This window comes from Theropithecus gelada, chromosome 11 (assembly GCF_003255815.1).
Source record: "Theropithecus gelada isolate Dixy chromosome 11, Tgel_1.0, whole genome shotgun sequence".
Taxonomy (NCBI): Eukaryota; Metazoa; Chordata; class Mammalia; order Primates; family Cercopithecidae; genus Theropithecus; species Theropithecus gelada.
In genome coordinates, this window is record NC_037679.1 from 114,206,146 (window position 1) to 114,214,778 (window position 8,633).

The 8,633-nt window shown below is 34.5% G+C and overlaps 1 long non-coding RNA gene across 1 annotated transcript; it reads right to left on the reverse strand.

Annotated features, from left to right (window-relative positions):
• Positions 1 to 602: 602 nt before the first annotated feature.
• On the reverse strand, positions 603 to 7,522 carry LOC112634008. Its single transcript, XR_003121714.1, has 4 exons — positions 7,437 to 7,522; positions 5,361 to 5,457; positions 4,061 to 4,115; positions 603 to 781 (listed from the first exon to the last, which is right to left on the reverse strand). It is a non-coding gene; the product is annotated as an uncharacterized LOC112634008 (long non-coding RNA).
• Between the last annotated feature and the right edge of the window lie 1,111 nt (positions 7,523 to 8,633).

The window sequence follows — 8,633 nt, forward strand, 5'->3', positions numbered from 1 at the left end:
TTTTGAAAAATAAGTAAAGGGCAGTGTTAATTAAGCTATATGTGTGGCATTTGATTATTATTTATTCACAGGAATCTGTTCCTTGGCTGTCATCCCATTTATTCAGTCATGACTTTTATCAGGCCATTAGTCATGGATTGATCTCATGTTTCAGAACTTATAGCATATCTAGTATGATACATTAGAAAGACACCTTCCATTTATAATCATGTGTTTATGTCAGAAATTTATGACTGCCTTATCGAATAATTAAAAAATTTATAATTTTCCTTTTGTTTCAATATGTAAATCCTTTTTCCTTGCTCCAAATAGTATAGATTATAAATCTGGTAAGACATGTGTATACGTAAGTGGGGGATGCGCTTGTTTTCTAGGTTGAATTAGTTAATGTAACCACCTATATTTAGAGATTTTGGGGAGCTCCTAAAGAAGGAACATTCTAAGCAATCATTTTCTTGTAAATAATTTTCCAGGAGGCGAAACAAGGTTTTGGCCTGTCCTGTACGTAATAGATAAATTATGTTTTGACTAGAATTTTTTTTTATTCATCAACTGGTTCTACTTCTGGAGTTATGACTTTTAAATGTTATCCATGCACTGAATGTTCTCAATATTCAAAATAAAATTTAATGAGATGCAACGTGTAAGTTTCTGGTTTGTAAGCTGTAGAGCAGTTATTCTCATTGTTTCTGACAGAACAGTCTTATTGCTCATGCCTTGTGTATTCCCATTTCACTCATTCTTTTGGATTTATATTCCTTTTAGTCTGTGTTCTTTTCTCCTGTCAAAGAAGCCAGGCAAAATAAAAACAAGCAGTGACTAATTTCATTTTAATATAATTCTTACAGCAAAAAGCATGAGAAACATTTAAATGAGGAGGGAAAAATTCAACCTTGATTTGACAAAATAGGAAAGTGAATTTGAAAGTACATGGGACTATGAAATCAGTAGTCATATTTTATTGTTCTCAGGTTCTCAAATCATTTTAATTCTCAGAACTAGGACTTAAAGAAAAACTTATCAAAGCAAGTGGTAAGTTGTCTTGTTCTCTAGCCTGTTGACCTCAAGAAAATTGTGAATACAAAATTCAGATTGCAGAGAGTATCCCAAATATTTGGATTCTATAAATATTAAGATGCCTTCCAACCCCAAATTCTGTGATGCTACAGTGGAACCACTTGAATTTGATTTGAGGAAGGAGATATCTTTACGCCTTGTATATGATGTATTAAGTTGATGGTAAGTAGTTGTTGTTTGACAAGGGGACGTGTTGACCATGACTATATCTGGAGCTATATTTGAAAAACCAAGTTTGTGCTGGGATTCCAAGTATATCTGTTTTGGAATCAAGTTAAACAGTAGTGTGACTGTAGTTATATTAATTTACAGTGATTATAGATTTATACCACAGATTCTCCTTCTAAAACATAGCCTGAGGAGGAAAAACACTTAGCTAAAATTAATAGCTTGGGAAATTGTCTGTGGTTGTTGGCACTTAAGGGGTAAAAGAGGCAAGGTGGAAAAGAAGTCTCCTCTCATTCCCCCACCTCCATCACTTCTCACATCCAAACAATAATAAAGTCATGTTAATGCTTCCTAAACATTCCATAAATCTGGCTTTCCTTTTTATTCCTCATCTCTACAATTACTGTTCCGGTTCAGTCTCTTATCCACCTCTCCCCTGGACACTGCACGTCTATGTAAGTTCTCATTTCTTTTTCTTTGCTTATGTTACTTTCTTTGCCTAGAATATTTCCTTCTTTTTAATTATCTCGTCCTGTGTCTGATTATTTCCTTTAATCTTTTAAGTCTCAATTCAGGACATTCCTCTGAGACTTAGTGTCAGCTCTTTTGCAAAAGACTCTCTATGTCCCTTAGGAAGTTTGGGGGTCCCTTTTCTGTTCAATATCATGGGTAGAGCATGCTCACTGCACTCACTACACTGCATTCCACCCTTCTGGGGAAGAGGGGATCTATCTTAGTTATCTCTGTGTTCTCTGAACATAACAAAGTACTTGCTCCATCATAGTTGCTGCATAAAATATTTCTTGAGGGCCTGAAGCTTGCTCTGAATTTCCATTCTATAGTATCACTAGAGTCAGCTGTTCTTCCACAAATATTTCTTATCTAAGTTGTATTATCATTTATCTCTACACTGTTTTCTAGCTATATCATCTCTCTACTTTCATTATCTTTTTATAATTTTCAAGGAGCATTCAGGGTGAATTTATAACTCTGGTTTACCCCTTATAATACCCGTGGATCTGGCTTTTGCCTATTTCCCTTTCCAGCGTCCTAATTCTTCACTCTTCCACATGCATCTCTGACACAGATAAATAGAACTACTTGTGCTTTCTCATAAGAAACATGTGTTTCAAGCTTTTATGACTGCACACACAATTTCTCTTTTGCCTAAAACACCTTCATTCCAATGCCTCCTTCCTTCATCTAAATTCTATCCCTTTCTTGAATGATCAGCTCTCTTGGGAAAGACTTCCCAGAGCCACTTCCACTCACATCACCTCCCCAAATCTTAGCTACTGCTCTCTTGTGTATTCTTATTGCACCCTGTGCTTTTTCTATGAAATGCCTGTTACACTTCACCAAGCTTGTCAATTTCTATTTCTATTTCCTCTATGCAAGTATAAGCTCCTCAAGGGAAGCGACTGTGTCTGCTTCGATCTGTGTTTTTGGCACTCAGTACAGTATTTAGCATATACTATAAGCTCAATTGCAAAGGACAGAATAGGAACAGAGAAAAAGAGAAGAAGAGAGAGGAAATGGCAGTAGGCACGTACTAATTTCCAGATATTTGAAATCATTCCAAATAAATGCATTTTTTTAAAAATAAACAAGAATCTCATTAGCTGACTGATTACTGTTCTCTGTTTCTGCAATACTTTATAAAATAAAAATTAGTTTTATAATCAAAATATATTTGATCCTCACAAATGAGTAAAAAAGTTTTGATATTTCTATCATGAAAGCTCCTAGAAGTTCATGAAGCTAAGAAGTAAGAAAACCGGAATGTGAATCCATCTGACTTACACAAATTGGGATTATCTGATAGCATAAATAGGACTGGCTATGTAATTTGTGGGGACCAGTGAAAAATGAAAATGTGGGTTGCTTTATTCAAAATTATTAAGAATTTTAAGACAGCAACAGCAAAGCATTAACAAGTTTAGAAACCTCCTAAGTGCAGGGCTCTGTGCAATGGCGGAGTTCATACACTAGTGCAGCAGCTGGCTTTGATATGCCTTTCCATTGTTCTAAGGTGCTCTTCTGTTGAGTGCTAAGAATGTCACTGGCAGCACATTTGCCAAAAGCAAACATTTTCTTGTTGGATTAGGCAACATCTGCCTTGTTGGACTAAAGAGCAAACATATTAACAGTTAAGGACCAAGCACAATGTGGGATAAATGTTCTGATTATCTCATGAATCAAATAACCCTGCACATTCACTATCCCTTCTGTCTGAGCCACCTTTCTTTCAAAATCTTATTCACCCAGGTGAGTCCTATACCTGTCTTAAAGCATCAACTACTCTGGGAAAGACTTCTTCAAGCCCATTCTTCTGCCTGGTCTAAATCATTGCCCTCCTCTATTTCTCACCCTCTTCTGCTCTAGTGGGTCACTCATGTTGATTTTACTCTGTTTATGTAAGAGTAAATTGAGGCTAGGAGACAACATAGCTAGGAAATACATACTGTTGGATAGTTTAGGCTTCCAGCTCCTTTCACTACTAACTCAGCCTTCTTTTATGCTACTTTAACCTGCTGGAGGTCACTTGTCCACTTAGTGTTCGGCATTAGGCATCCTTGCCATCTTACCTTTTATGCCCCTAGAAGAAACACCCCGAAGGCTGATGGAATGATCGCTATTTTCCAGGTAGAAAGTGACACACCATCATATGCATCTGACCTGGGCTTTGTGATCTGGTGAAGTTATATGACCCAGTGCATCCGAGTGTAAGTAGGCATCATTCTGTCTCCAGAGTTGGGAGCGGAAAGATAAGCTTAAGGAACACTCGTCTATCTCATTTAAGAATAATACTTACCAAGCTTTCACATGAATCTGAAAAGGAAGGCCAATGTTCCACACTTTCTGGGAAGCTAGAAGACAATATTCGCATTACTTACAAGCCTCGATTTACTAAAACGTTAAGTGCTCTTTTATTCTTTACTTTTTTAAAGTAACAAATAATAATTGTACATATTCGTGGGGTTCCTAAGGATGCTCTGATACATTAATGTCATATTGGAACTGTTTCAATGGCAAAATAGACATTTTACTATGATATAATTTTTTAAAATTCTTGACTACAATTTAAATGTAAAAAGTACGTATTAAGATGTCATGTTTGGGTCTCTACCTTTAAAAATGAGGATTGATATAGAGAGGATCTGGGTAGAGATTAGTACTCTGCATGTAACAGAAGAGATGTGAAAGGCAAAACAGCTTCTTGAAATGTGTTAACTGTGGAGCTATCATCACGTGAACATCTTTCATAGTTTAACTGGCTTAATTAATTGAAAATGAGGTAATTGATTTTTAGAAGGTGTTTAAAAAGTGTGGTTAAGGATGGAAATTTTATAAAATGAATTCATAAATCTTTGATAATCCTTAAACAGAATAAGGAAGTGTTGGTTTCAGTGAACTTCCTATAAATCCTGTAAGCCCACATGAGGTTGAAACAATGAGACCACTGTTTGTAACCAGATGTTAATTCTTCATAAATGGTAGTGTGGTTCATAGTAATACAGAATCTACTGTGGAATTAATTTAAAAAATCAAAAAAAGTCAATTATCTGAGTATACTGGGAGGAAACCTCAAATGAAATGCAGGAGATTCTACATGGGTATCCCAGGGAATCTCACTAGTTGTTAAGTAGCCTGTCTCTAGAGGTTTTTCAGCACTTATCTCCATTGTGACTAGGGGATGAACATTTCCATCTTAACTATCAAGATATGTGTGCAACTGAGACTGACACATCTAATAAAGGACTGATTCACTGCATCTGCCAAGGTCTCTTGGTAAGGGCTTTGGATCCAAATACTGAGATTTCCTAACATTTCCTGAATGGGTACTCTTTCAGAAGCATAGCAATATTATCGCTTATCCTTCCAATTCAACCACTTAGCTTCTCCTTCAGTATTACTATAATGGGGGTCATACTTTGAAAAATTTAACTATGCATTCTTCTTTAGGTTTCCAAGCAAATAACATTTATTATAGTTGTCCCAAGAATTTATGAAACCTGGAGAAGATTAAAGTATGTTATTGCAAATGGAATGATTTAATAGCTTCTGACATGGAAAATAAGGTTTTTTAAATTTCTTGTTTCCTCTCAGTGTACCAAGAACACTGGTGGATGAAGACAAAGGAAAGATGTTACTAATCCAGCCAAAAATGTGTGTCCTTATTTTTCCTTCCTTGGGCTGCTGCTCGAAGACCTAAAAAAGAGTAAATAAGTGAGAGTAAATGAGGCCAGAATTGGATTTTTATACCCACTTCTTACTTGAAGCTCTGAGCTTTGCAATCTACTCCTTACATGACCTTATGCGATAAATGTTATTCTTATTTTTACAACTGAGGCAAGTGGAGATGAGTAATTTATTCAAGATTACACAGATGGCACAGAACCTGGATTTGAACCCAGGACAGTTTGATTAACCACTCTTGTTCACAATACCATATTGCTTCTCTGTACTGCAGTGGGGAACATAGAGTTGCTAAAATTTTTAAAACTTAAAATTATAAAAAAAGAAAGTCCATAAATTTTCACACTTTTATATTTAAGGAATAAGTGAATTTCTGATCATATTGTTTTAGCTGGTGTGATACCAGGGTATGGCATTTGCTATTCTGGTTTAGTAATGTATTAAAATCTAATAAAATTGTGTGTAGTAGAATCAAAAATTTTAAAATGTAACTTGGACTTCTGTGTATCATGCTAGAAACAATTTGAAGCATACTTTTGCTCAGTTGCATCTAAGCTAAAAGTATTTTTCTCTTATGTAACTCTCTTGAATAGTTTTGTAATTGATGATGATTGTGAATGATGATAAAATTTCTGGTCTTGATTTGTCAAGTACCATAAACATGCAGAATAGATTTGTAATTTCCTTGGAGTTTCAGAAATTAAATTAATTACCACTATAAAAATGATTTTTGAAGCTCTTCTAGGTAGGGTACTTTGTTTATATTCTAGCCATTTCCTGAGGAATGGTGTAAATATTTCATAAATGTTTTGGGAACCAGACTTTTTATGCCTAATCTCACTATCCAACACATAAATTATCTCTTTCCTCTAGATATTATTTTTTACTTTTAGGTACTTAGCTCTTTATTTACATGTTTTAAAGGATATTATTTCACAGTAGTTTATTTGAACTAAATGAGATATTTCTGACATCAACTTTTAAAACTTGATGGTTTCTTTTGGATTTTTTTTTTTTTTTTTTTTGTAGACTTGCTGTCTCTAGTTCAAGGCTTGCTTTTGCTTGTAAACCTATAATATTACAATTAAATGATGTAGCAGTTCAAGTAATGTTAACTACCCTGGATTAAAATGCTCTCAGGCAATTAAATGGCAGTTGTAAATCATTGGAATTTGGAAAAATAATCAGCGTCATATGATAGTTGCATGACCCATGATGGATCTGATTTTTAATATATGCCATCTTCATTAGAAAATGAACATGAGCCTTCTATAAAATGTCATGCATAGATAGAATTAAGCAGAGGAAGGAAAAAAAGAACAGAGAATATGTGAATTTTTATTTCCCAGAAAAGTTAGGGGAGGCAAAATTTAACTCAGAAAAGTGATAAAACTGCAACAATTCCATTAAATCAGTTATACTCCCTGTGAAACACAAGTCACAGTTTTCGTTTTACTGTGGTTAAATGAAATAAACCTTGTAGTTGATAAAAACAAGTAAAAGTCATATACAACTTGAAATGACTCAATTAAATACTCCAGCATTGCCTTCCCCATGCTTAGCTGGTATTTGTGTGGCTTCCTCTTACCTTTTCAGCTGTGCCTCTCTCCATACAGATATTTTTATTATCACCAGTCATTTGCTATTTTGTTCAAGATTGATTTGGTTTATCTCTACATATCTGTGATTATATGCAAATAAGGTCAAAACAAACATTGGTGTTTTTATTCTTCAGGAAAATCTCCAAGAGTTGGTGAATCATGCTATTGCCAATAACAGTCATGTGACAGAGATGAACATTTCATCATCTTCAGTAAATAATCAAGATGGTAAGAATTATACAGGATGTAGCATAGATTGTTAAATTTGTGAAAGGACGTTGTAGGCTGTGTTAGTTAGGATTAGGTTTGCCTGCTACTGACAGAAATCTCTAAATAACAATGTCTTAAACAATATGGAGGTCTTCTTCTTCAAATAGAATCTAATGTCACCTGTGCAGAGATGACATGCTGGGTCTGTGATCATCAGGGATCCAAATGCCTTCTATCTTGGTGCTGGGCCACAATCACCAAGTGGCTTCCACCTCACAGTCTGCTGTGGCTGATTAAACTCCAGCATCTTACTGATAAAAGAACCCAACAAGGGCAAGGTTGAATTACAAAGAAAGGAGAACATATACATTGGAGGGCTACTATCAACCTCTGCCACAAAAATAATCAACGAACATTTCCTCAACGTATGAAATTTTAAAGTATACTACTAAATTTAAAAAATTATTCATATTCATATTTTCAATGGTAAAACTATTGAGCATTCTGTCATTTGTGCCAATTGTTTTACCAAAAATTTTAGATATAAGAGGAGACATTTATAACACAAGGTGTTTCTAATTGGAAAGCAAGCCCTGGAAAAATTTAGAAAACAAGAGAGATGTGAAATGTGCTATACATTATTGTGATTTTGAAATCTATTTTTTGGAAAAATTATGCTTATAAATAATTGAAACTTTAAGAGAGGTTGAAGAAAGTGGAGCACAATTAAATTTTGTGATTAGAAGGTTGCATTTCTTATAAAAAAATGTTTACTATTGAGAGGGTGTGACAGTGCTACGAGGGCAGGAATTTTCATTCATTTTGTTCACTTATATTTTTGGCAACCAGAATAGTGCGTCGAACAGAGTAGGGACTAGATAAATATTGAATTAACGATTGATCAATTGGTGGATTAAATTAGAGTAAGAGACAAAGAAATATTTCAACACACGTATTGCAAGTAGATTTTTACAAAAGAGCATACATTTAATACTAAATTTGAAAATTCACCAGACATAGTAATAACATCGGTTTTTCCTTAGCGTATTCAATAATATGAGAAAACCGTGTAGGAAAAGAACCACTTGAGTACATATAAAACCCACTGAAGATGTCAAAACGTATACTAATTTAAAAGGGGCTCTTACATTTTATCAAGCTAGGAGAAAAGTCTGGGACTAAGCACGAATTTATTTGTAGCAAGTCACAAAATAAAAATAAAATATGTGGCCTAGACTGCAACAGTCATACAATTGTGGGAATTTTAATGAAGTTCTTCCTGAATTTAAAGAAAACCACAGAGGTGTTCTTATCATATGCATGCCTTTTGCATTGATGAGTGATAATGTTTCATGAGTAGGTAAAAAAGTTGTAAAA